Below are 20,874 nucleotides of genomic sequence, written 5' to 3'. Positions count from 1 at the left end.
ACAGATTCAGGTTAAGAACGGACCTCCAGAATGAATTAAGTACTTAACCTGAGGTACCACTGTATAGGTATATTATTGTAAAACACGTACAGTATCAGGATGCGTGGGGATGTATACGGCAGAGAAAGTGTGTGCAATTTTTTTGCAGTGGCTGTGCCCACCCATAGCCCATAACCATCCTCTCCCTCCCCAGGAATTACACATTTTCAAGCCTAACTGCCAAAAGACTGTGTGTGGTCTTCATGGAGACAGCAACTGTTTAGGGAAGGATTAACCCTTCCTCGCCCAGCTGCAAACTCCACAAAGATCCACACATAGCTACAGGCCAGATGAGGATGCCCCTGGCCACATCTGTCCCCGGTGCTAGTGGTTTCCCACCCCAGTTAGAGGCTGATTATGTTGGGCCAGTACTTCAGAAATGGCCCTTCTCTGAACCTTGGGGCTTGTAGTACACATAGATGGACCAGATGCAAAGGGAAGGAGATGTGGAATCAGGGCTGGCTTCAGCCCCTGGCATCTTTGAGCAGCTGGCATGGCCCACTGCCAATGTCTGCCTTGCCCCACTCCTATATTTCCCCCTTTCCTAGCACTCTGAGCAATAGCAGGCGGTTGGATTTGGCCATCTTTTTAATCTGTCCAGCTTCTGACCCAGCACCACTATGGGGCATTGTGGGAAATTTTAAAGCTGCTTCGTCCCAGCCAATGCAGCAAGTAAGCCCACTAGGGTCCACCAGCAGAGGAGAGGGCCCACCAGAGAATGCTTTGTCCAGGACCCCTTTAGATCTGGAGCTGACAGAGGGCACAGTACAATCCTTGGAGGTAAGTCCCCATTGTGTGCAAAGGATAGCATTCTTAAAAATTGTGCCTCAGAAGGGCCTCAGCAGGGAAGCTCCTTGAGAACCAGTGTGGTGTAGTGGTTAGAGTTCTGGACTAGGACCTGGGAGACCAGGGTTCAAATCCCTGCTTGGCCATGAAGCTCTTACCTCACAGGGTTGCTGTGAGTATAAAATGGAGGGGGCAGTATGTAAGTCACTTTTAGCTCCTTCGAGGAAAGGTGCGATGAAAATGAATGAATGAATGAGAGGAAAGCCTGTAAAACTCCCAGGGGTGTCTGGCTGGCCACTCTTGGAGGCAAAATTACTTGTGACATTTATAGCCCACCCTTTTGCCAAAAAAGACTCTCAGTGCAGCTTGTGCAAAATTTGGTTCTGAAATGGTCCCTGCCCTCAGGTGCACTATCTAAAAATACAAGCCGCAGGAGGAAAAAATCATGGGAGGGAGAAGGGAAAAGCAAGCTCAAGCACTAGTTCTTAACATGGACAGTCTTAAAACTTATAACCAGTATCAGAGGCAGTTCTGGCAGTCTTGCTCTAGATAAAATAGCAGGCCCCACTCCCCAAGCACTCTTGCCCACCAGATCTGGTTCTGGAGCAAAGCTGGAGACAGTGTCCAGGCCAGGAGGACAAGCCAGATCCTGCCGCATAGAATGTCAGACTTCAGTGGACTGGCTAACTTACATCTTGTTGACTTCAACAGATCTATTCGTAAGCATGACTAAGGCTGGGCTCAGTCTCAGCCTGAGGTGCTTATTCTCACAAGACAAACATTAAACGAGCATGGTGTGTGTGTGTTGAAGCTCATGCCTCCCTTAGCAACTGCCAAGGCCAGCTTTTCACTGATTAGATAAAACTGCTGTTTTGAAGAACTGCAGCAATATGGAGGCAGAACACCTGCTCCTTCCTTCAGCTCTCTGCATCCCAAAACAGGTATGCCCCCCTTCAGAAGACCTGAACCACTTGCTGAACCTGTGGCACTCTCCATTTCTCCTTCGTCCAGCATCCCAGACTGGGCTTTGCAATCCACACGGACTCAGTGACTCTCTCTTCAGTGCTCAGTAGGTGCCAACCATATTCATCCACTTAGCATGACCTTGCACTCTGTAAACTAGGCTCCCTATGTTTGTTTAAATGGCAGATTAAGGTGTTTTTGTCCTTGATAGTTTAATTGCTGAAGCAGGCAAGTACACACCCGTTTCTTCCTTTCTGCTTTGAAACCAGCTTAGCTATTCACGCAGGCTTACTGGAACATGTAATATGAGGGCATAAACTGATGGCATGTCAACACAAGAAACTGACGCATTGTTTATTATTTATTATCGAAAAGTGCAGCTTATCTCCTTTCACGGGAAACACCGGATTTCGGTATATCTATTACTTCTGCAGGGTGGAGTTGTTTTTTAATGAACAAAATCATATAATCATGGTGTTCCAAAAGGATCATCAGTAGGATAAGACACCACCTGTGGCAGAACTGCTTCCAGCAGCAAACATGTAGCTGAAGACTGCAGTCTTCACAATGACCTGGGAGTAAGTCCTACTGAATGCATCTGAACCTCCGAACAGGCTCCATAAGATTGCAGTTAAGTTGAATGTGTCTCATGTAACTGTATGTAGATCTGTCTACTTCCCACTGGATCCTCAGTTTCCACCCATCGTGTAAGGAGCCATTGACATCTACGGGAGAAAATGACTTCTATGAAATGTGAATGGATACAACTTCTTTTACAAATTTGTAAATCACTTCACAGTCTAAAGCCATCAAAGCAGTGCACAAAGTATAAATAAAATAAAATACAGAAAAATACCAGTTCAAAAAACAAAACTATTCCTGCAAACTTTAAACCATTCCTATAAGTACAGTTTATAATTCATAAATGACTGGGTCGGACCTCAGGGAAAGACTTCTTGAACAAAAACATCTTCAGTGAGCCCCTAAATGCCATAACATTAGTATCACACCTCTTTAAACAAGAATCCTGGGAACTGTAATTTGTTAAGGATGTTTATAGTTGTTAGGAGACCCCCCCCCCCACCTCCATTCCCTTCCCAGAACCGCAATTCCCAGAGTTCCCTGAGAAGAGGGACCGGTTGCTAAACTACTCAGGGAATTTTAGTTCTATGAAGGGAATAACAACTCTAAGCATCCTTAACAAACTACAGCTCCCAGAATTCTTTGGGGGAAGCCAGTTTGTGTTCCACTTCCAGAGCAACTAATTCTCAAAACAACTTTGTGGGGTAGATCAGACTGAGAGTTGGTGGTGAGCCAGAATTTGGATTCATGTCTCCTTTTGAGACTTCTGCGAAACTAATTAAATGGCAGAAAATCAAGCTTTGAACCCCTCCCATAGCAAACACCAGCACAAACATTGTAAGCATTGTGGTCTCTCACTTCTGAGAAGCTTGTAAAATGGCCTGTGAATATTCTGTGCTTTCTCTTTCATTTCCCCAGCTCTGAAAATGTTTATGAACGTTCCAGCATATCACATGAGCTCAGATATTAAGTAACACAGGCATCAACAAAGCTGCCTCTACAAACTCTCTTAAGCACACTGCAGTACAGTGCTTGTGGGCTATCACTCTGAAGGAGGTGCTTGAGTTGCTCTTCACTCACCTATTATAAACTAGAGCTGCCAATCAATTAGCTCATCTTTAACTGATATTAAATCTCATTTAGCTGATGCCTTTAACACAATGAATGGGTTAACCTTAAATAAATTTGCACATTATGATAAACCTTATTGTATTTAATTGCACTCTTGACAACCATATGTCAGGAGTGCTCTGATGGTGTTTCCTGCTTGGCAGGGGGTTGGACTCGGTGGCCCTTGTGGTCTCTTCCAACTCTATGATTCTATGATTCTATGAAAATAATTAATTATGCGATCATTTTTACTCCCAGAGAAACTTTCATAAGAGGAATAAAAACAAGACAATGACTGACCACAGCTTTAGAAAAGGAAAGGGTGATAAGGAAGGAATAGGAAAACTGCAAATTCATTCAGCATCTGTCAACTGTTCCGGATAAACCAGGACATCCTAGTTTTTCCCCATGAGAGCATGGTGGCCATTTTGGGTGCCATGATCTTGGGCTGCGATCTTGCATGGGTCATATGACTCATGCAGGAGTGTGTCCCTGGAAGCAGTGCCCTGGTTTTAGGCAACATCATGTTGGAGGGCATAGCAGTATTTTATAATGACCAGCAGGACCGGATAGCAGGAGGAGCAGCCAGATGGAGTTGATCTCATCTACGAAGAGGCCTTGCTTCCCTTCTCAGATGGAATAAATGCTTCCAGGTGACAGGTGAGGGAGGGAAAGCCCATTGGAGCTGATTATTCAGCAGAGCCATTGGAGAGGCCCGGCTTCCCATTTCTTCTGAGTGCCTTTTAGACGTATTGAAGCATGTATGAGATTGCTTGCAACTTAATAAACAAAAAGTAAAATCACATGCCATTCGGAGGAAATGCCATATTTATATTATCCAGCTCACTTCCTTTTACAGTAGCATACCAGAACCGAAAGAGCCTTGAAAAAATATTAAACAAACAAGTCCTGCCAATTAAAATTGACCCACCCTGTTAATCAACTAAAGCTTTAGCCACTTAATTTACAGTTTGCCCGATTGAACATTGCAGTCTTCCTTTAAATGAATCAACTGGAAAGGTCCTAAGGGTCCTGATGGAAACAAATGAACGAGGGCATAAGAAGGAGCGGGTCATTGACACACAGAGAATGCCGGCAACCGGCTGATATCAACTGGAATTAGCCTTTCAGATTAAATTGCAATTAATAAAAGTAGAAGGCGGCACTAATTGCAGTGCTGAACACTGTCAACAGAGGAAAGTGGATGTCTTGTCTTGGATACTAAACAAAGTTAACAATAGGAGCCTATGTGTGTCTTTGCAGAATTAAGGCCCACTGAGTTGAACTGTCTTTACTTCCAGGTAAGTACACGTCCCAGCGCCTGCCAACCTAGCAGTTCGAAAGCACCTCCGGGTGCAAGTAGATAAATAGGGACCGCTTACCAGCGGGAAGGTAAACGGCGTTTCCGTGTGCGGCTCTGGCTCGCCAGAGCAGCGATGTCACGCTGGCCACGTGACCCGGAAGTGTCTCCGGACAGCGCTGGCCCCTGGCCTCTTAAGTGAGATGGGCGCACAACCCCAGAGTCTGTCAAGACTGGCCCGTACGGGCAGGGGTACCTTTACCTTTACCTTTTAAGTACACGTAGGACTGTAGCCTTAAGGAAGTTCATGGAACATCTCTTCCTCAGAGGCGTACCTAGCCGCCCTTGGCAAGGAGCTGTATTGGTGCCCACTTCACCGTCCCTTGACCTTTGGCAAGGAGACATATTGGTTCCCCCCATCCCTTGTGCCCTTGCCAGAGCAGCCATGCCAGAGTGGACATGCATGGTCAACCTGTGCCATTGAAGGGGGTCAACCAGGCCAACCCCAAAGCATGCCCCTGCTCTTCCCATCCCACATTTTAAAGAAAGGGCCCCACCTGAGGGAATTTTTTTCTGGGCACGGAAGAGGGCAGGAAAGAGGGGTGGGAAGCTTTCCTTTCCTGAACTTCTCTCAGCTGACTTAGCTTAGGATCTAAGCCCCTATTTCTATTTCATAATGAATGCGGCAGAGACGTGGATTTGCTGCTGAGCAGACTGGCTTATCACTAGGGAGGGTGGGAGAACTGCTCATTCACAGCAGAACAACTTTTGTTTTGTTTCAGAATGAGCCATGTCCCAGACAGACTAAGGAAACAGATATGAAAGCACGAGAAGCTGGAAAGTCCCTCGGCACAACTATTTGGGCTAGGAGTGGAAAGATAAAGCTTTCTAATAGAAACAGTTCTGTCCTGTCAGTACCTATTATTGAACTCACTAGTCTGTACATTTCCCCCTGAAGAAATGCCCCCCCAGGGGTTAAAGCACAGCAGCTCTTTACAGGGTTTCCAGCTGGAATGATAGAAGCCTGTTATATGCCTGGATATTTTTCAGCCCAGATTATTTGCGGCAGGAGGCCATTGTTTTTTAGGTGTGCGGGGCTCATGGGATTTGAACTTGTACAGCAGATTGGTTATGATCCATGGACAGAACGCACCCGCTGATCTTAGCGGCAGAGCTTTGGACACACTTCAAACGGGAGAGCGAACGTGCTTCAAAGTATAATGGAGGAAATGTTCTGCTAAGTAGGGAACTCCGCCTCATAAATATCAAGCTGAAGCCAACATGAAAAAAAAAAAGTCAACACAGAAACGAGTATGTTCTGTGAGAAAATGTTCCGTTGGAGGGTTTTGAGTATCTGGAGTATCTTCCTACCCTACTGAACTGTTGTCTCGTATTTTTGCTCAATGATGCTGATTCACTTTTAGCAAGAAGGCTGAGGCATGGCAGAAAGCCCGCAGCAGAGAGTTTGGAAGAAGGCCGGGCCAGAACAGCAAATCATACAGAGATGGAGTCGGCAGCCTCCTCTGAGCAGGGCTGGCCCTGCCATTGGGCAGAGTGAGGCAGCTGTCTCAGCAGGGCACGATTAACCATTCAGCAAAATAAGCATGTGCTTAGGGTATCAAGGGAAGGACGGCAACACAGAAATTTTCCATTGCCGGGTTTTTAACATCAGTGGCCACAAATTGCTCAGCTGAGCGTTCATTTTCTCAGTTGAAGTAGATTAAAAATCCCAAAAGAACAACTATGCAACAAGGCAGGGTGGATGCCTTATTTCTACTAAGTACAGAAATAGGTGTGTTATGTAAGATTAGTTCTGAGAGTTTGATCAAAGACTTGGCATTTAGAAAATAAAGGAGATTCCCCTCCTCCAAATATAAAGTGAAAGTATACAAAAATAAACATCGCTTTCCATCTTACTGTAGGTTTTGTTTCATTTTGAAAAATAAAAACTTATTTTATGGTTTATTGTTGTTTATATTTTGAATGGGGGGCAACATATTTTCAGTGCTTAGGGCCTGCGCCTCAGGCAGATGTTGTGGATGGGGCAGGCAAACAAGGAAATTGTGCAGCTCTGTGTGTGCACTGGAGTCTACCCTAAGGTCAGCCAAGCTGTGGACCACCCTGTTTACAGTGGCAAAGTAAGATTTCTACAGCTAGTCCGGTCAGCTTTTTGTAAGTGGGAAGACAAGAGGCACCAACATGTTCGTAATTCGTTGATTAAATAAATTTATATCCCGCCCTTCCCCTTGAAGGGGCGCCCAGGGCCACAAACAGCATCTTAAAAAACAATTCTGATACAGACACAGAGTGAGAAAGATCTCAACTGAAAAGATCTTTGCCTCGGGCAGCAAAAAGATTTTGGGCCTGCCCTGCCTCTGCAGGTGGATAAAGTCTTTAATTGCTTAAGCCTTAAGTAATTGTTTATTTGCCACAAGATGCTCACCTGTTCTGCCCGACACACAAATGTGCCCAGGTGAACCATCCGAGGATCCCTGCTGTAAAAATCTTTTGTGTACTCTTAAAAGTAAAAAATAAAAAGTGAATTCTGAAGCAGCTGTTATACTGGGGAGGTTTCAGGCTCCTCGTGGTTTGAATCTTCGCTTAAAAAGGGCACTAAAGCAGGAGCTAGAGCCAGGACTTGGAGAGGGGTTGCCAGCCCAAACAGGCAGTGCTGGACCAGTTGGACAAATAGCCCGGCTTGGCATAAGACAGCTTCTTATGTGTGCTCAGGCCTAACATCAGGAAGTGTTCCTTGCCCTCCATGAAACCAGAGCAAGGCAACTCCTGCCCTCTATTCAACCTGAGTGAGCCAGGCACATAATTCCCTCCAAGCTTTCAAATCCACAGGTTCTAGATTAGGTTGTCTGGCACAGAGATGGGAGTTCCAGGTGGTCCTTTTCTCCACCAATAATCCTCCCTGCTAATCCCCAGATGCAAATTCTAATGGCACACATGGCGCCCAATGCTTATCCGGGGTGCTCCTGCTGCTGCTGCTGCAACCGAGGCATCCAAGGCTTGCTGCTGCAGCCAGGGGGTCATTGAAGTTGGTGCAGGCCCACCAAATGGCACTTAGCTGAGCACCCCCTCAAGGCTACCCCTTCCTCTGCACTTGTTTTCTGTCTGTGAGAGGGTAAGAATTACCTTCCCAGATTTCTGCTCTGGGCATGCAGTCAGATTACAAGAAGGCCACCTCAGAGTAAGACTGCAGAAATGGTCAGCCTGAATGCAGGAGCTAGGCTGCACACCCCAGACATCCTAGCAGTGTCCCTCCTGACCAGGGTGGCCCTGCGGACATTGTTAGACTCCAACTCCTGCCATCCCCTCCTCCCCCACAATCCACTTTCCTTTTGGGTGACATCTATTTAGATCGGGAACCTGAGGGCAGGGACCTGTAATTTGCCCAGTGATCCTTAAAAAACATAAAAATAAAAATTGAGGAGCAGGATAAAAATTCTTTAAATAAGTTGAATAAATTCCAGCCCATTTCCCATGCAGGCAGGGGCTGATGGGACTTGGAGTCCAACCACATCCAGAAGGCCAAAGTTTAGTCACTCTGTTTTGCCGGGCAGGCAGAGAACCTTGTGCCTTTGTTTTGAGCGTTTTCATGAATGCCAGGGGCTGCATTCTCGCCAACTCATGCTAACCTTATGCTGCTGTGTGTGATCATGTGACTTCCACCACAGAGTTCCCTAAGAGGATTGGGTGAATAAAGAGGCAACCAGCCCTCTTTTGAGACACAAATAGCCATGTTCATTAGCAAATAACACACTGCGAGGCAAATTATGGTGGGGAGAGGGAAACAGCAACAACCATGAGGAAAGCCAATAGATTTGCTAGTAAATCGGATAGACATGGACATTTCCCTCAGCATGAAAGTCCTTCTGTAAAGCTGAGGGAAGCTGTCTAGCGGCCTGAGCTCCTGTAATTCCTGGATTCCAATCCCAGCTCTGACATTAACGCCGCGTAATCCTCTGGCTCTGACATTAAGGGCAAGAACCTCAGCTGGCACGGCTTGGCACAGCTCCACCAACATCCGTGGCTTAAAAGTGTTAGCTCACTAAGGCTGCAATCCTGCACACACTTACCTGGGAGCAAGCCCCTTTGAATGCACCAGGACATCCTTCTAAGTAAGATGGCATAGAGCAGGGGGCAGCAAACTTACCGCGCCTCGGGCTGGTGTCTCCAGCGCCGATTGCGCAGCAGGCTAGAGGGCGGGGGAGCGTGTGCCCAAACACACGCACACACACTATTTCCGGCGCACTTCCAGGTCGGAGGAGCACTGGAAATAGCTTGTGCGCATGTGCACAGGCCTCCTCCGCCCCGGATGTGCACCAGAAATAGCATGTGTGCATGCTCAAATAATGCTTGCGCATGTGCAAATAACGCTTGCACATGCGCACAAGCTATTTCCGGTGCTCCTCCGACCCGGAAGTGGGCAGCCGCGCAGCGCAGCGCCGGTAAGAATGGGTGGCGGCAGCGGGCGGCGGCGGTCACCGTGGGCCAGATAAACAAGTCCCTTGGGCCTTATCTGACCTGCGGGCCTTAGTTTGGGGACCCCTGGCATAAAGTCACTATTTAAAAAGTTGAACTATCTTGCCCAAGCCATGCTTCTTGTTCTGTGGAGGCGGCATGGCAACAACTGTCCAATCCACCCTGGAGAATTCTGGGAGTTGTGTTGAGAGTTTTCAGGAGAAAGCATATTCCTCACACAGAGCTGCAACCCCAGAATTCCCTGGGAAGAGTGATTGGCTGTTAAGCCACTCTGGAAATATTACCTCTTTGAATGGGTAAAGGGGTCTCCCAACAATTCTCAGCATCTTTAACAAACCAAATTACCCAGAATTCTTCAGGGGAATCCATGACTGATTCAAGTTCATAGTCCTTTAAATATATGGTTTGAATGAGGGCAACACGAAATTCAAAATACCATGGAAGTAGTATCCCTTCCAAGGAGCCATCGACTGTCTGAAACAGGAAGGAAGGAAGGAAGGAAGGCAGGAAGGAAGGATAGACGAATAACTCCAAATCTGCACATGGCTGTTCCTTTTCCTCCCACACCTCCTTTCTTCCCCCTTAACAAACTGTTGGTTTGGCAATGGCGTAGAACAGCTGAATACCCATGGCAGGACATCAAGAGAAAAATACTAACAGACGCCTAAGTGCATTGCATAATGCCCCAAACCTTAACTCACTGGCTGTGCATTACTGAACAACAATCAGATGATCTCTCTCTAACTTTGGAAAATAAGAACCGGCTGGGCTGGGAGGAGGGGGCGCAGAACAGCAGCCACAAGGGTTTTAATTTCCATATGGGTTTTATTTCTGCATTGTTATGCATTTCCTGGTTTTTATAACATTCAGAGGTTTGTGCTGCTTTTCATGTTTTTGTTATCTTGCTTCCTACGATATGCTTCATCGCAGCGTTTCCCCAGAGCTTTATCTACGAAGGACGCCAGGGCAATCATATTTTTTTCCAGTGGTGCATCTAGAACAGCCTTGGCTGGTGCCCTCCAGATGTTTTGCTTTGCAAGTGAGCATGCCGGCCACTGGGACAAAAAGCAGTTGTCAGCCAAAACATTTGGAGGGCATCAGGTTGGCAAAGGGTGGTCTAGAGACACACACCTGGTCACTTGCAGCAGGGGAACTGGGGTCCTCTTTTCTAAGCTGTGAGTATGAGACGATTTAAATGTCTGTGGGTGTTCAGCACACCATCATATACGAGGTCGTAACAATCAGTTGCAGGGCACACACATAACAACAACACATAACAGCATGTGAACAACCCCCCCCCCCCAAAAAAAAAAACACCTGGAAGAAGCATATAAACGTATTGCACACTCTGTGCAATGTTGAAATGGTAGCACTGATAGGCCAGTGGGCCCTCCACTGGTTTTGTGGCCCTATCAATGAATCCCACAGCTTGCCTTCCCCTTTCCACCCAGCAAACCTCAGTGTCAGTCATCCAGCAACATAAGAAGAAGAAGAAGAGTTTGGATTTGATATCCCGCCTTTCACTCCCCTTCAGGAGTCTCAAAGCGGCTAACATTCTCCTTTCCCTTCCTCCCCCACAACAAACACTCTGTGAGGTGAGTGGGGCTGAGAGACTTCAAAGAAGTGTGACTGGCCCAAGGTCACCCAGCAGCTGCATGTGGAGGAGCGGAGACACGAACCCGGTTCCCCAGATTACGAGACTACCGCTCTTAACCACTACACCACACTGGCTCCACCACACTTACTCCAGAGCAAAGTCAACTTGTCGGCCTGGCTTGCACTAAGCTAAACCATAGTTTAGTGAGAAGGCATAAATGTGTGGATCTCTGAAGAGGAGATCACAGCTGCTTTCCTCTTTCTCCTCCTCCCCTGGTCCTGCTGCTGGTGCTTAGAGTCTCATCTGAAACCCAGGCTTGCCATTTGTCTTGCTCCAGACAAATCGCAAGCTGTAGCTATTTTCTATGGCTTACCTCTTGTGGCTTGTCTGCAGTAGGCAGGTGGAGAGGACATGCTGCACTAAACCAAATGACACATCCGGACTAGAGAAGGAGCAAAGCAGTCTTGAGAGTTTGCCCACCCACACCAAACCATGGTTTGGCGTAGTCTTACATGCAAACTGAGGAACTATTTTACTGTCATGAGCGTCAGTCCAACTTTCAAACTTTCTAGAGTACTGCCACTCTAGAATAAGTGGTTTGGCGATTAAAGGTAAAGGTAGAGGTACCCCTGCCCATACGGGCCAGTCGTGTCCGGCTCTAGGGTTGTGCGCCCATCTCACTTAAGAGGCCGGGGGCCAGCGCTGTCCGGAGACACTTCCGGGTCATGTGGCCAGCGTGACGAAGCTGCTCTGGCGAGCCAGCACCAGCGCAGCACACGGAAACGCCATTTACTTTCCCGCTATAAAGTGGTACCTATTTATCTACTTGCACTTAGGGGTGCTTTCGAACTGCTAGGTGGGCAGGAGCTGGGACCGAAAGATGGGAGCTCACCCCGCCGCGGGGATTCGAACCGCCGACCATACGATCGGCAAGTCCTAGGCAAGGCACTGAGGTTTTACCCACAGCGCCACCCGCGTCCCGGTTTGGCGATTAGGATGTAATAAATCTTCTTCCAAGTGACAAAGATGTTGAAAACGGACATAGTGAGGATTCTTGTGATGCTTTTTCCAAGCAAGCATAAAGACGCAGGCTCTCTAAGGTTCATTCTCTATTGTCTCCACCCCAGCAGCAAATGCAGCTGTGAAGATCCAAGTGTGCCACACCTTTCCCAGACACAAGTGCTACCAGGCTGTTGGGACTTATATAGAAGCACCTCCAGTCAACACTGAAATCAGTAGGGAATAGAGAGTGCTGATGTGGTCACACCCATATCATACACTGAATGCCCATTTCCTCCCCAAATGAATCCTGGGAACTGCAGTTTACTCCTCAAAGAGCTACAATTCTCAGCACCCTTAACAAAGACAGTTCTCAGGGACACTTTAGGTGAAGCCATGTGCTTTAAATGGACGGCACGACTTTGTTTATCTCCTCACTTGTTCTTTCCATTAGTTTTTTTTGTTTTGTTTTTTCAAATGAAAAGCTTTGCCTCAGATTCCAGTTACTTCTTATCCCTAAGTACACTTGTTGCCAAGAGACAATTCAGCGCTGCTTTCAGTTCCTCCCTGCAGCCATTGAGGAACCAAGCAGTAGACTGTAGGAAATAAACACTCTTCATTATTATCTTTTTTTATTTTCAACCAATATGGCCATAGCAACCAGCAGTGGTAATGCAGGAGAAACGCGTTGCCCACAATCTCACCTTTCTTTCTTTATGAGCAAGTCAACTACAAAGCTCACAGAAAACAAGAGGAGAATAAGAGAAACAGTAATGTCCAGTCACAGATAAAATAAAGTAAAATAATGCAGACTGATATTGTACATACTACACAATTTCAGAAGCGGCATGCTAGCTTCCCAGTAGGTGCAGCGCTGCTGCTTACCAGGAGGGGGAGAGGTGAGGTGGTGGGGAGGTTGGAGGGGCGCAAACTCACTGGTGGAGCCAAGCTAACACTCTTGCTGGTGTGTTTTCACCATGCTGACCTCCCCAGTGCTTCGCCTCTCTTGCACCTGGTAAAGAACAATGACTCACCAGGCAGGAAAGCAGCGTAGCAGCTCCATAGCACTCGCTGAGCTGCATCTGCATAACCCTATAAAAGTCCACCTTGCACGTGTGATTTCAAATCACCTCTAATTTTCACAGCCGCTGGGTGCCAAACCTCTCAAAAAAGTTCTACATTTGGGGTGGAACGTAAGACAGATGTGACATTTTAAGTGTGGACATAAGAACAGCCCTACTGGGTGAGGCCAAAGACCTTGACCTCATGTAGCACCCTGCTTCTCACAGTGGCCACCCAGAGGCTCCTGAGAAAATCCCAAGCAGGTGATGAGGACAATAGCCACCTCCTCATGCTGGTAGTCAGAGGCATTCGGAACTGATCCTGGAAATAGCATATAGATATCAGGACAACCCATTGATAGCTTCAAGTGCTTCATGATCACTTTAAGGGTGTTGGGAAAGATCTGGTAGCACTGCAGCTATGCTTCAGGACATGCCTCTATCCTGGGGGAGCTCGGACTAAAGAATAATAATATAGTTTCAGCCTGGTTCAGTTTGAACGAGAGAAAAGAGAGATGTGTTCACATCAGGGATATCATACCACCCTTCACTCACTTATCCCTAGAGCAGTTTTGCAAAAATTAAGTGAAAGGTAAATGTGTGTATGCATCATGCATACATGCCATTTTTTCATAAATAAAATAAAATAAATGTGCAACCTGCAAGGCGTGGAGCATGCTTATAGGCTGACACACCTAGGCATGGGCAACAAGACCCAACATTCAACTTACTGGTATTGATGCCTATAAGACAAGTTCTGAAGCTAGAGTCACCCTGTTTGTGAAGAACCACCCTCAGAATGATGTGTCTATCTTCCTCCATAAACTGACTTGCACCATGAGTAATGAAACAAACTGCAGAAACTCAGGACCCAGAAGAGGAAGTGGTTGAGAAATTCAAGAGGAACTCTGGGGACCGGATCTCTGAGCGGGTCCCTCACTGAAGCTTGCTAAGAGCAGGCTTGTTTGAGGGCACACCAAGACCCAACTCAAGGGCAGGCTCAAGGGCAAAATTCATTTTCTGACTTGTAGATGCATTGGGACCAGCGTCACTAACCATCAAAAGCAGCATGTTAAATGTTCCCTGGGGACCAAACAAGAACTCACATGGGAGAAGCAGATTGTCTTGATTCCTAATGGTTATTTTCACTTTTACTGCTGTGAGATTCAATTACTGTACTTCTGCATTGACGAGCTTTCCTAATAAGACTCCAGAAGGTTCAGAACATTGCTGGTGCTGCTAGGATCTCAGAGAAGAAGGGACAATTGTCACTCACTTTCTGCATGTGTGTGGTGGGGGACCTTTGTCTTAATGTTAGGCTGTAGATTGATTTCACAAGTTTTCGTATTTAATTAATTCAATGAAAATTTTCTGAGAGGAACCTTATAATCCTGCTTGGATAGATTACTTGATTCTAGAACCTTTTTCTTCATTTTAAGGAGGCCCAGGCAAGACAAAACCAAGAAAAAAAATCAGAGCTGTGGAATACCTCTCATGCAAGGAAAGGACAACCAGGATTAGATCTCTTTAACCAGTTTAATAATATACAAATGAAAAATTTTGTACACAAAGCACAGGTGATTGATGGATGCAAATAAAAAAGAGAAGTCACTTTTATGTATCTATAGGCAGTAGTATGCTGGTATTTCAGAAGATACCAGCAAATAGGCTGCCCATGTTATATAAGAAGGGCCTGCAGGATCAAGCACATGAGAAAACAGGGACAAATATTTATTATAATAAACATGTGAACACACTAATACATAACCATACAAACAATAAATGAACCAAATACTTCGCATATTTTGGCCTTCTGGCGGTTCCCTCGTTGCAAGAAGCAAGACTACAGGGAACCAGGCAGAGGGCCTTCTCGGTAGTGGCGCCCGCCCTGTGGAACGCCCTCCCATCAGATGTCAAAGAGATAAACAACTACCTAACATTTAGAAGACGCCTGAAGGCAGCCCTGTTCGGGGAAGTTTTTAATGTGTGACATTTTAATGTTTTTTTAATCTTTGTTGGAAGCCACCCAGAGTGGCTGGGGAAACCCAGCCAGATGGGTGGGATACAAATATATTATTATTATTATTATTATTATTATTATTATTATTATTATTAACAAATTATGGAGACACAGTTACATATAGCCAGGTTTTAAAGATGAATCTATATAGCCCAACCACAACGGGGAGTGATTAATGGGAGGCGTACTAATGCAGGACTTGCATGCACACCCTAAGTTTTATCTTTTTGTCACACTCTGGTGTGACCTGTATTTGGCAACAGGGAAATATTAAAATGTGGCACCAGGGGACAACACTGCAGTGTGGGGGAAACTTGCCTCCCACCTGGAGACAGAGCTCCCGTTTGCATATCACAGAGTAAATCATAAGTAATGATTTCCTTTGAATGTGTCTATCTGAGCTGATTCTTTTCTCTCTGCTAACATGTGGAGGAAACAAACCATAATCCCTGGCTTAGCGCTTCCCGCGAAACAGGGCCTGTGGTTTGCTTTGCTCCAACGCTATCAGGAAGCCAAGAACAAACTTTGGCTACACGGTATAACTGGTTCGGAAAGAATCCACAATTTCTGGTTTGGACGCAATGCTAACAGGGATCATAGTTTGTTTCCTCCCAGCGCAAGCCAAGAAGAGCAGAAAGAAACTTGACTGAGATTTTTTAAAAAACAAACAAACGACTGTTTCCCCGTCCAGCTCTCAGAAGGAAACCTAAAATACATGAACCTAAGTAAGGAGGAGAAATATTTATATCTTTGTAAAGCTTTATTCTTCTTATCTTTGTTTTTAAGGATGGCGGGCAGCATTCTGCTATGTTTTACTCAGAGGAGGCCCACTGAAATCAAAGAACATGACTAAGTTAGGTCCACTCTATCTATCTATCTATCTATCTATCTATCTACCTACCTACCTACCTACCTACCTACCTATCTATATGGCATTTCCATCCCACCTTTTTCTCCAAGGAGCTCAAGGTGGTACACCTGGTTCTTGTCGGAATCTCCACTCGGCCAAGCTGATAAAGTTCATCTTCCGGCCGAGTCCTTCGAAATCGCCCTCCGACGAATAATTAACGACCTGAGCCTTTGATGAGGCCTCAGGCGCATTCCCCCATTCAGCAGAGTTACCAAAGCAGCACATGGAAGTGATGAGATTTATGGCTACATTGCTATGCTTTATTTCTTACTACGCAGACAGCAAAGAAATATACATCCTCTCTCTATGAAAGCAGAGAGCAACTGAACAAAGGAACAGAGAAACCAGTACATCACATCCGTCTCCCTTCTCCTGTGAGACTTCCAACAGTCTGGAAGGTCTCTGGAATGTAAACAGAGTCCTGTGACTCTAAGCAGCTGCTCAGTGGCAAACAGAAACTAACAGTCCCCCCCCCCTGTTGAATCCCCACAATAACCTTTTGAGGTAGGTTAGGCTGAGAGGTTGCGACAGGCCCAGGGTCACCCAGTGAACTTCATGGCCAAGCGGGAATTTGAACCCTTGTCTCCCAGGTCCAACACTGTAACCACTACACCACAATGGGCCTTATCTGAATAAAACTGAGTTGATGCCATCTGATGGTTCTCTGCTTATTTGTATTTTAAAATAAAATAAAACATGAGGATACTATTATGCATATTTGTCATAAATTGGATTGTTGATTTACGCTGTGCTTTGTCTCTCAATTTATTTGTGCCCTGCTTAAGAGAGCTTTTTTGATCCAACGGTTTATAGGACTTATAAATGAATGAAGTCAAAATGTGCCAACTTTTCTTCTAAAACGACAAGCCGAGGAGGCTGCATACCCACTGCAAGCTTCCTGTGACATGAGCACATAAGTGTGATTCGGAGAGGAAATGGAGCACTGTACCTGCATATCTGTTTTTTAAAAAGGGCAGCGTGAGATGCCTCGTTGTTTGGAAATCTGGCCCGAAATGTCCAAATGAATCACAGCAATAATAATTTCGTATAATTAGCTTTCATTTGTAGCAGTGTTGACTTAGGGAAGAATTACGATTCAGGCTCCCTGGTCAAGAATCTCCCAGTTGAGGTAAGCTAGTCTAACTCTACAGGAAGCAATGCTAATTTACACCACCGGAGACTCTGGCTCCCTTAGGTATATGTGTATGTATTCAGCTACACCAAGAAAAGGCAGAGCTTCCTAGGAGTGGGGAAGCTGTAGCTGTTTAATGAGAACAGCTCTAGTACCCCACAGAGCAGGAAAGCAATCTGACTAATTGAAACTACGGGGAAGTGTAAGTGGGGCATTGCACTTCATCATCACCTGCGCTGGAAATTAGCCAAGAAACAATGGCTAGTCTCTATTTCTCAGTGAGACCAGGAAGGACCCAGAACAGGCGAGACTTCCACCTTTGCCTATGTGATCCTCGCCATTTTTTATGTAGAAACAGAAATATTTCTGAGCCGTTACAGTTGGTGGTGGTGGTGGGGTACAGCAGGCCCACAGGTTACACAAGTTTCGGTTCCGGGGGTTCACACACAAGTAAAGCCAGGAAACCCCCAGAACCAGCACTGTCCCCTCACACACAACCATCCCTACCTCTCCGGAGCAGGCCTTGCTCTCCGCCTCGCTTTCTGGGCTCTGGGAATGTTGTGCGAGGGCCCTGGGAGTGTCCCAGAGCCCTCGTTCTTCCTTGTTCTCTTGTTCTACCTCACACTTTTCTTTATGGCTTATGGCCACTCTTTCCTTATAATCTCCAGTCAGTGTGAGAGGGTCCATTGTTCACACCAACCTCGAGCAAGGCCATTTGAATACAGTTGGGATTTATGCATCTAAACACACAAAACGATCAGGCCATTTTACGGTATACCTTCTTCAATATCTTCACAACACCCAAGTGAGGTAGGTTTGGCAGAGAGCTCGTGACTGGACCAAGTCAGGAAGTGAGTTTAAAATGTAAAACTGCATAAACACACAGACACATATACATGGTTGGCAAACTGGTTTTTGTTTGCTGTAAAAAAAACGGAAGTGAAAGTGGAGAGTGTGGGGGATGCCTGCTTTCCTAGGTCTGGGAGTGTTTCTCTAGTGTTTCATCACCTCTTTTTTGCCTGTGCTACATTGCAAATTATGCAGTTGAAGGTGTTAATTTTATATATTTATCAAGTTCCCTAAATGTTTTGCTGCTGTTGCTTTTACAGCATGGAGTAGATAAAGGTGGGGTGAAGAGAAATGTTCACTGTGTTTCCCAACTGGAGTGTTGTTGCTGTTGTTATCCAAGCTCTTGGTGCGTTGTTAAGTTTCCTAGGAAAATGCAGCAGTCAAGTGAGGGCTGGTTGATTATAGCAGCAGTATGAAAGGGGCGAGGGACGCAGGTGGCGCTGTGGGTTAAAGCCTCAGCGCCTAGGGCTTGCTGATCGAAAGGTCAGCGGTTCGAATCCCTGCGGCGGGGTGCGCTCCCGCTGCTCGGTCCCAGCGCCTGCCAACCTAGCAGTTCGAAAGCACCTCCGGGTGCAAGTAGATAAATAGGGACCGCTTACCAGCGGGAAGGTAAACGGCGTTTCCGTGTGCGGCTCTGGCTCGCCAGAGCAGCGATGTCACGCTGGCCACGTGACCCGGAAGTGTCTCCGGACAGCGCTGGCCCCTGGCCTCTTAAGTGAGATGGGCGCACAACCCCAGAGTCTGGCAAGACTGGCCCGTACGGGCAGGGGTACCTTTACCTTTACCTTTATGAAAGGGGCGGGGGGGGGGGTTGATTCACTGCTTTCCAACCCACCTGAAGTGGGTTGGTGCTGCTGCTGATAGACACATAAATGAGTTCTTGATAATGCTGTTATTCAAAGAGCTCAAGGTGGTGTACATGGCTCTCTTCCTATTTTGTCTTCACAACAATCCTATGAGGTAGGTCAGGCTAAGAGACAGTGACTGGCCCAAGGGCACCAAGTGAGCCTCATGGCTGAAGGGGGTTTTCAAATCCCTTTTGCTTAAAAAAGAAAAGAAAAAAAGTTTATGATGAGGTATTAATAAACGATCATACAAAATGAATTTGTATTCCAGTCTCAATTTATGGATCAGCACCTGAGCAGAACTGCTTTGACCCCTTTCATCTGAAATAACACACCTGGTCTCAACAATGAATGTAGCATTGCCTTCCTAAGATGACCAGATGAAAGACCTATGAAAGTTGAGTTGCTTGCATGGTTTAGGGTTGGCAGTGGAGAAGAACAGGAGCCTTGTGTCTTCAGCTGCTACATGGCAGGCAGATATTAAACACCAAGGTCCCAGGTTCGATCCTCATAAGGGACAGCTGCATATTCCTGCATTCCAGGGGTTTGTACTAGATGATCATCAGGGTCCCTTCCAACTCTACGATCTTATGCAATTTGTAGTCTGGATCTACAGCTGGGGGGGGGGAGTTTCACCTGTTGATATTCTGTCCATTGCAGATCTTATTACTTGGGTGTGACCCCTGATTTTTTTGGAGGCTCACTCCGCTTGCAAATAAAAAAGGGTACAAATTTGCATGCGACAAGAAAGTGCATGCACTTTTTTATTTGCAGATTTGCGTCTGCTTTTGGCGAGTGCTGCAGAGGACCCAGGGTAGATTATACCAACATACAATATACTGGACCCAGCAAATCCTATTGGCACGGCTGACGGGCAGCTTCTCCAACACAAGCTCATTTGGAACCCCTCAGCAAACAATCCTACATCCAATGACCTCTCGTTTCCCACCTCTCCAGAGAGGTTCTCTGTGGGAAAGAGCCAGGTGGGTGCCACACAAGGCACGTATTTTCTTTGCCCTCCCAAGTCCTGCTGAACATCAATAGGCAAATGCCTGAAAATTACAGAGCTACAGTCTCAGCAAAGAACAAGCAGCAGCCAAGCCTCAGCGTTTAAGAAACAGCGCGGCTCTGCTATTGAGTTTCCATGTATTGTTTTGGTTCTTTGTGCTCCGTACCAAAGAGCAAGGAGCCCTTGTTTCACAGAACATGCCAGCTGAGAAGTGTTTGAACTGCTTACCAAGAATAATATTCATTGTATGTTTAGCTCTCTCTCTCTGGTCTAAATAGGAAGCCATTTGCAAAGCAGTCAAACATCCTTCACATGTAGTTATCGGTCCCAAGCGGTTGCTGAGAGACGGATGGAAATAATTTCACCTTACATAATGTTCCCCAAAGTGTTGACTGCTGTGGCTTACCATAGGGGAAGCTAATTGTCTGTCTGTGCTCTGGACTAGAGGATATAAAGTGGCAGGAAGGGGGATAACCTCCAGTTTGGGCACCTTATCCACCCCCCTTTTAAGTAAAGAAATTAGCAAAATTTGCATATCGCTTCATTGTAAAAACCTCTAAGTAGCTTGCATAAAATACTTGCCTGGCGCCAGGGCTTTTTTTCTAGAAAAAGAGGTGCCTGAACTTGTTGACCGCTGCACAGCCCAGAGCACTGTGAAGGGGAACAGTACCGCAATGCTACAGAGGTGCCGGAACACACCAAAGAGGTGCCAGAACTCTGTTCCGCTGATTTCCGGCTGAAAAAAAGCCCTGCCTGGCATCATCAATACATCTCTTTAGGTGCCAGGTGAAAGCATTTCTCTTTACCCAGGCCTTCAGCCATTAAACGATCTATGGCCTATTAAATGTGTGTGTGTGTGTTGGGTGGGGGGCTGTTTTTCTGATTATTTTAATATTATGCTGTGCATTATGTTTTTGTTTTTATACACCACAAAGGGTGGCATACAAATTGAACAAAAAAAATAAATTAAAATACTTGATAAATAAAAGATACATTAAATTATTCGTCAAAGTCAGGTGTTGACAAGTTGGCTGAAGCAAAAATTCAAAATACAAAATGAAAGCAGCAGTTCAAAAAAAAATCCATTATATAAAATTTGCATATTAAAATGCAGGTCAGCTTTACATGTCTGGGTAAGCCTGCCTAAATGAAAAAGGTTTTTAACAGACATAAGAAAGAAT

The 20,874-nt window shown here is 46.0% G+C and overlaps 1 long non-coding RNA gene across 1 annotated transcript; it reads left to right on the top strand.

Moving 5' to 3' along the window:
• The first annotated feature begins 725 nt into the window (after positions 1 to 725).
• LOC307209756 lies at positions 726 to 20,558 on the top strand. The gene is made up of 3 exons (XR_013835750.1): positions 726 to 819; positions 1,767 to 1,894; positions 19,459 to 20,558. It is a non-coding gene; the product is annotated as an uncharacterized lncRNA (long non-coding RNA).
• The last annotated feature ends 316 nt before the right edge of the window (positions 20,559 to 20,874 follow it).

The sequence above is a fragment of the Podarcis cretensis genome (genome assembly GCF_951804945.1).
Source record: "Podarcis cretensis genome assembly, chromosome: 2".
NCBI lineage: Eukaryota > Metazoa > Chordata > Lepidosauria > Squamata > Lacertidae > Podarcis > Podarcis cretensis.
Note: the sequence above shows the minus strand (reverse complement) of the source record. Positions and strands in the feature narration are given on the sequence as shown.